The sequence below is a fragment of the Numida meleagris genome, chromosome 7 (genome assembly GCF_002078875.1).
Source record: "Numida meleagris isolate 19003 breed g44 Domestic line chromosome 7, NumMel1.0, whole genome shotgun sequence".
NCBI lineage: Eukaryota > Metazoa > Chordata > Aves > Galliformes > Numididae > Numida > Numida meleagris.
In genome coordinates, this window is record NC_034415.1 from 22,542,430 (window position 1) to 22,550,457 (window position 8,028).

At 43.6% G+C, this 8,028-nt stretch overlaps 1 long non-coding RNA gene across 2 annotated transcripts in view; it reads right to left on the reverse strand.

Moving 5' to 3' along the window:
- The window catches only part of LOC110402959, a 4,728-nt gene extending 3,751 nt beyond the window's left edge, over positions 1 to 977 (reverse strand). Inside the window, exon 1 of one of the 2 annotated variants that reach the window (XR_002441417.1) lies at positions 950 to 977. This is a non-coding gene — a long non-coding RNA (uncharacterized LOC110402959). The remainder of the gene's footprint in view (positions 1 to 949) is intronic. The other variant, XR_002441416.1, reaches the window with a different exon arrangement.

The window sequence follows — 8,028 nt, forward strand, 5'->3', positions numbered from 1 at the left end:
CCCCCCCCAACAATTCATTTTTTTCCTCTGTATTACCAAACTAGAGAGGAAATACTCTCAGCCCTCCAAAAAACTGTAGTTTCTCCAATGAATCACAGAATTCAGTAGTGGCTGAAGTGGTTACTTTTCCTACAGCAATGCAATCTGTAGGAGATGAGAAATCAAACTACACGTGACACTACCACTGTAAAGTAGATAAGCATTTTCAGATAGTGGATTTTAATTTAATAGGTCTTTGTCTAACATGCAGATGATGTGAAGGCCTTGAAAATAAAGGACATAATGTAAGGGATGGAGGTAGGAAATGAAGACTAGTTTCCTTCTCTTCTGTTTTAACCACCCAGGAAGAAGTTAATTTTGGCCATGTTCACGCTGAGTTCACAGAAGGGAGAACACTAGAAAGCTTACTTTTTGTAAAAGCCCACTGCCAGTTCAGATGGAAAGAGGAAGAAAAATTAATAAAGACTGAATTTAAATTAGAGAGAAAAAACTTGTCTTCTTCAGAGGTCAGCTCTTGTCCCTCTGGCATCTTTATTTGCCAACTCATCAGGAAACATCCTCTCAATATTTTCCTCAATTTTAAATGGATATATACTATGGATACTATTTCTCCTCAGTTTGAAGTGATATGAGGAAAGTCTGTTAGAGTCATTTTGGCATTTTCTCTTATTGTATTTCGCCTTTATTGACTTCTTTCCTTCCAAGAAATAAACACAGTGAGATATACATGAGTTCCTTAGCAGCAAGGAAACCAAAATCACTTGTAGGCATACATCCCAGTCTGCAGTCTCAGAAAGAGCCCAGGTTTGACACAACAATGTTGTATATTGTAATGCGACAGGACACACAACAATAACAGCAAAGCAACAAAGTCCCAGACTACTGCAAGTGAGAACTCACTCAAGCACAACAACAGCAGGCACAGAAATAAGGGAAAGAAGCTACTTACCTTCAGAAGGCCCCCAGTAGGCAGGGATCTCCAAAGAGATCCCCCTGACCTCCACTGCCAACCCTTACATGAGGTCTGCGAAGGGGTGGATCCTGGCTCCACCCCTTCTGGTCACTCAGGTGTATTGCATGCACCTGAGCTCCCCACCAGGTGCTCCATTGCTGTTTCAAGCCATGACTTAGCATTTCCACTATGTATGGATAGTGTATATGCCACACGTTGGCAGCAGTCCTTTTTATTTAGTATAAACAATACCGTGTAGGCAGAAGTATGCAGGCTTAACCAAGATTCAGTACTGAAAGGCATGGCCAACTGATATTGTACGTACACAGTGGTGCAAACAATTTGAAGCCTGTGGGGTCCTGTGGTTGTAACTGGCAGGATATCTCACAGAAATCCAGCCAGCCCTGCTTTGAAGGCCTAACCTCCTTCCCTTCTTCTTCTTGGCCCACTTGCAGGAAATTCTGGATGAAGTTTATGGACTCAGTTTTGTAGGAGGTCAAATAAGAGGCTTCTAAGTCCCCAGTGGCCTCGAAATCCGGTAGAGCAGAACTGGATCTGATTCTCATAGGTCTGCTTAATGACTGTTATGCAAATGAAGTCCAGAAGCTCCCAGACTAGCATAAGCAACAGATGTCTTGTACCTTATGTCTGGTTTGGATGAGAATGCAAGCTCAGAGGCTTGCATTCACCACAGCCTCATGCTCCAGAGCTGGGGTATGCCTTTTTCCAGGTGGAAATGAAGAGATTTCCCCAGAAATCAGCTCTTCTTAGCAGGACATGCAAAGGAGCAGGGAGAGTCTCCAGTACACACTGAGTATATGTCTGAATCCCATGCTGTGGGATGTGATGAAATGATTCTGTGCTAACAGTGTAATCAGTGCACAGTGACTCTTACCAGTTATTTCCTATGTGATGAAATACCCACCACTAGTGATCAAAACCTATCACTTAATCACATTGCGTTTTTCCTGGAGATATGCATTTGCTTTGAGCTTCCATATTTTTCAGCATATCTGCATCAGGGCTCATGCGGGACACCTCTAGCCCTCCAAGACAATGAGTCTAGTGATCCTGGCAGGTGATTCACTCCACAGAAGAGATCACAAATTGGGTGCCAGAGCAGCAAAAAGAAACTGCATCCAGCCTTTGTGTCTTTCCACTTTCAACTTTCATAACACATTAAGCCAACAGATCAAGGGGCCCCAGTGCAGAACATGTAGAGAGGGGCCCAAAATTTGCCTGTATCTCACTTTCCATCTCTGCTCTGAAGTGGGATGACAAGCAATGATGGAGAAGGGACAGGACAAAATGTGTCAGTGCCTCTGTTTCACAGAGATGGACAAAAGTCACTGGTTAAAGCAAGTCAGCCACGTGGCTGTGACAAAGTGGGCAAGGCACTGAATTTGGCTATTTATGAAAGGAGTGGACAGAAGGAGGAAGATTAATGTGGATCCTTAAGCTCCAGGTGTCTCCTGGTGTTTAATTGGTGAGAGTCAGGCAATGGAGTTGTGCCTGGCTACAGGTTCAAGCACAAACTATTGAGAAAATGAGGAGAGTGGATGATATGATCACAATATTTTTAAGTGCTTCTATTCTGGTTCATCCCAGAGCAAACCTGCACAGTGACAATCTTGTCAAATAGGGCATCTCCTTTCCTTTCCTGCATCACCACAGCTGATTAATGAAACACGCTTATCCTTTCAGATGTTTCTTCTTCCCCTCAGCTGCTGATGTGCTATGGTTCACAGCTCCTCTCAGACTGTAGCTCTGTGGAGCACAGACAACAGTCCTTCAGAGCACAGAAGACTCACACAGCAGACCTGGATTCAGCCACAAGCCCTGCTCCAATGCAAAAACACAGCAGTCGTAACTGAGCAGGAGCCTGGGGCTGGGTCCTCTGATGTCTCTAATAACATGCAAACTTTGAAGTTTTTTCCACAACTGGGGCACTTACACTTCTCTCAGGAGACATGTTGTCTGAGATTGCACTGGAAGTGTACTCCCAGGGAAGACATTAAACAACTTCTATTTTCTCTGTCTGCCTTATTTTTGTGAGAGGTGGGAACATAATATGCACAAGGCTTCTCCCATGCATCAAGTTTTGTTGAAATTGGCCCTGGTGTCCAGAAGTTGTAAGGGATGGAGTGGAGAAAGACAAGGGGAGACTATATGGATTCGTTAAAAATGCAGCTGCAAAATAATGCTAATTGTACCATCCCTTACTGCCATAAGAATTGGAATTTCCATTAGCAAATTAAATCCACTCGCAGATGAGATACACCACACATGAGATTCAGCTACAGCTCTGCTCGCTCTCTCTTGAGAGCTTAATGAATATTGCTCTTTTCATTTCCCTTGCTGACAGGGCCTCCAATGACAAGGGCAGCAATTGCAGAAGACACTGCAAAAGCCCGTTGACAGGTGATTAACAGCTCCTGAATGCTGTGCGTCTTACCACACATCTGACCATGGGAGCAGTTAAACAAATTAGCAGCAGAGTAGTTTTGTGGTAAACTAACCTTTTTCTCTAAACAAGGCCATTAATGACATTCCCAGGCCTGGCACCCCTATGCACTTGTGAGCCAGGCACTGAGACATAGTGTTTCTCTCATTTATCGTACACCTTTAAAACACAACAATAACAACAAAGACCAAACTGGAGAGCAAAAATAATTGATAATTCAGAAGAAACAAGAGTCAGAATCCCAGAAGTTGGCTGAGACCCTAAACATGGGCAGCAATTGAGCAAATGCTTCCCATTGCTGCTTGTCCTGAGCTTCTGCTGGAATCAGTCCCATCAGTGAAGGGACAGGAGGGTCACACCATTGGCCAGGTGGGAGAGGAATCACCCTTCAGCACTGTGAAGTGTTGAATATACGGGAGAGGGTAGGAGCCGTCTACTTAACCTGCTCCAGGGTCATCACAGGCTTTGTAGAGTGCCAGGGTCATCAGAGGCTTTGTAGAGCGGTGGGTGCAGGTGCAGGTCCTCCAGCGCTGCCTTTGCCTGTTGCTTGAACTATACTCAGGACCGGGCATGCCTTTATTGCTGAAGACTATTCAGTCTTGAAGCCAGAAGTCTTCTCCAGGCTGGTTGACTTGCAGCTGTACTGAAGGGTGTATCAATAAGATGCTCTTACATGATGCTCCACACAATGGGTGTTTGTGTCTGCCATTCCCAAAATGTCATAGAGATTTGTTCTTCCTCTCAGGCATGAGGAGAGGACATGTACCTGAAGACATGTCACTGAGGCTCCAACACTGCCTTCTAGCAGTATGGAGACAAACTACTGTATACCTTGGATGCCTCCCTGCTGTATCAGACTTGCTCAGAGCTGAAGGGATCTAAGGAGATTCCATGACCTGGGATATTCATCTAATGATGGAGACATCACCATTGTTTCAGTTTCTGTGACGGAGTTTTATACATGAGGAAGGAGGTGCTTAGGGCAAATTGCAGTCTTTGCACTTCTTTTAGAGATGTTTGGATAAAATTAAGCACATGAAGACAGAGGACACAGGAATATCCTTTGGACTTTAAACATTTAGTTATGAATGTGTTGTGACATTTTGAAGATTCCTGTCATAGAGTGTTTTAGAGCCACTCCATAGGAAGCTGTAGTGATCCGAGGTACAGATACACCCTAGGTCTTCTAGAGATCTAAAATATAGTCATAGAGGAGCTCCAGCACTCCTCCCATGCTTCCTGGGCTTAGCCTTTTCCTGAGACTGTTGGGAGAATAGGGCAATTGCTCCAGAGATGTCAGATCAAGCCTTGAGGGCACAGAGAGGAACATGCTAGGTGCCACCCTGGTTACTTTCAGAAAACAGGAATTACCAGGAAAGATGCAAAGTTATAATGACCCAGGTAGCGTGTCCATTCTCATTGTACCTTCTCTTTTGTGTTTCCCCCTCTTTTGTTACATTGGTAGGCAAAGAATCTTTGTTATGACAATCAATTCAATAGCTCCCTAAGAATAAGAAAGAGCAGATGGTTTAACACTCTTACACAGTGAATTGTGTAAATGAGAAAAGAGTCATTAAGTGCAATCATTGGTGAGAGGTTCTCACTCCACTAACTCATTGAGGTGTGTGCTGAGAGCATAGAGAGAGAGTGTGTATCATATTTAGACAGAATTTGCAGTAAAAAACATTATGCAAACCTATTTTTGTTCCTCACAGCTAATAGAAGCAGGTGGATATCCAAAGTCCAAGCCTGAAGTGCTTTTTTGCTTTGAAGACTTTAGGATACAACACTTTCTATTTCTCCTTGATGGATGGATGAGAAGTTAGGGCTGCTCACAACCTGGCCTACCCTCTACATACTTAACCCTGTTGAAAGCACTGGCTATATTGGTTAAGAATTGAGAGGAGGAAGAAAACAAAGCTTATGTTATATTCAGGCTTTTCTAAGCCTCTTCTGCTGTGGCCTGCCATTTTCATTTCAGAGAAAGAGTGTTATGCTTTCTAAGGAGGTAAATAATGTGATTTTGAATGCGTTCAGTGACTGATGCAATTTATATTACAGCTCAAATGGCTTTTTCTTTAAACAACAGTTATCATTGTTGGTCTAAATAGCTTTTATATTCTGAAAAACAACTACAACAACAAAAAGAGATGAGGAGTACGAAAACTCATCATGAGCTTTTCTGCACTTTGGCCACAACAACCCTAGGCAATGCTACAAGCTTGGGGCAGAGTGGCTGGAAGATTGTGTAGAGAAAACGGACCTGGGGGTGTTGGTCGATGCTCAGCTGAGCTTGAGCCAGCAGTGTGCCCAGGTGGCCAAGAAGGCCAATGGCATCCTGGCTTGTATCAGAAATAGTGTTGCCAGTAGGAGTAGGGAAGTAATTGTTCCTCTGTACTCAGCACTGGTGAGTACCTAGAGTACTGTGTCCAGTTTTGGGCCCCTCACTGCAAGAAAGACATTGAGGCCCTGGAGCGTGTTCAGAGGAGGGCGACGAAGCTGGTGAGGGGTCTGGAGCACAGGCCTTATGAAGAGCGGCTGAAGGAGCTGGGATTGTTCAGTCTGGAGAAGAGGAGGCTCAGGGGAGACACTATTGCTCTCTATAACTACCTGAAGGAAGGTTGTAGCAAGCTGGGGGTCAGCCTCTTCTCTCTTGTAACTAGTGACAGGATGAGGCGGAATGGCCTCAAGCTGCACCATGGGAGATTTAGGCTGGACATTAGGAAATACTGCTTTTTGGAAAGAGTGGTCAGGCACTGGAATGGGCTGCCCAGGGAGGTGGTTGAGTCATCATCACTGGAGGTGTTCAAGAAACATTCAGATATAGCGTTGAGAGACATGGTTTAGTGGGGTAATTGGTGGTAGGTGGATGGTTGGACTGGATGATCTTGTAGGTCTTTTCCAACCTAGCTGATTCTATGATTCTATGATTCTATGAGAGGAAGGCACAGGTAAGTTCTGTTACTTTAACTGAGAGAGCAGCTGATCCTCCTTCAGGGTGAAGTCCAGAATAAGGTGGAATAGCTGCAAGGTCTTCCCTGCTAGAAAGGGCACATCAGAAGCCTTTGCCAATGCTGATGTAGGAAGCAAGTGTAGCATCTATTTCTTTGGGTATTCTGAAAGGCAAAAATCTCATTATCTTGCTTGTTATTATTGTTCTTCTGTATCTTCTTCCTCGTTTCTGTTAGGCAGTAAATCTCTTTTTTTGATTTAAAAGAAAACACCTGAAGGATAAATCAACTCTTTACCTAAGAGGTTCTCAGGAGAATTTCAAGTCTGCAGTTGGCCACCCTCCCCTTTGCAGAGAGGAATCCAAGACTGATGGGGCCAAGAGAGAAGTGATCTTGTACTGTAGCAAAACTGTAGGTGAACAAAAACTACCAAATCTGAAGAGGAGACTGGCAGGTTCTCGACATGTACAGGTTTAATTGCCTGTAGAATTTTTGGACTGCAGTTTTTGTCTAAGCACCTAAATTTTGTTCTAGGTACTTTCGCTATTACTTTTTTTTTCCCCTTTTTATAAATGGTTCTAAGTCCCCAGCTGGAAGCTGGATGAAGCTCAAATTTACATTATGAATAAGCAGTTAGTAAAGGGAACAAGGAGCTGTATTCTACTGTACGGCGTATGCCACTGTCATGATATCACAAAAATGTAACTGAACAGCAGCTGTGGTTTTATGTGAGTTGCGATACTCTACAGTCTCCCTTAAAGTCTTTCTTCTCTCCAGTGCTCCCTAAAATCTGTCTTCCCTTCTCATTTCCCCATGCGTATCATAGAAATAATAGAATTGCACAGGTTGGAAAGGACCTTCAAGATCATCAAGTCCAACCTAACCATACTGCTCTAACAACCCACTGCTAAATCATGTCCCTGAGCACCACATCCAAACGGTTTATAAACACATTCAGGGAAGGTGACTCAACCACCTCCCTGGGGAGCCTGTTCTATCTTCTGCCATGAGGCCTCATTTGCAAGAGGCATCGCAGGTGCCCTTGAGATAAATGTGGGTCTTCTCTGAGTCTCTGGGATGCCTGCCTGTACTGTGAGGATGCTTTGGATGCTATGGGAAAGCTAAAATGTCCAGTTACCTGAAAAATTCAGAGCTAGTCTGGTGATTTTTTTCTCTAATCACAGAGTTGTAACAAGGTTAGTGTGGAATGGACCTTAGTATTTACATACAAGTTATCCTGAAAGAGGCCAGGTGTGCTCACCTGCAGGATTCACTGCAAAGGGCACTGCTAGAAGACAAGGTGTTATTTAAGAGACAGAAATTTTGTAAGTGCCTTCGGCTTCCACAGAGGATTGCTTTCTCTATAGCAAAACCAACACAAAAGTCCACTGAAGTCTGGTGACAGTTTTAAGTGGTGAATATGCTTTCTTTTTGGTTTAAGGTGCTTTCTTTTCTTAATGGTTGCAGCAAGAATAACGTGCCAATGCATAACTAATAGCACACATTCTGAATAAGCCTTTTCAAAGTAAAGAAAAAATAATGTCAAGAAGTGTAAGATTTTTTTTCCCTGAATTTTCCTGCCCTCTGATATGTTGTTAAGACTTTTGTTTTTACTATGTTCTCAGAGCCATGAGTTAGTTTTGCCAAGAAAAATCTACACG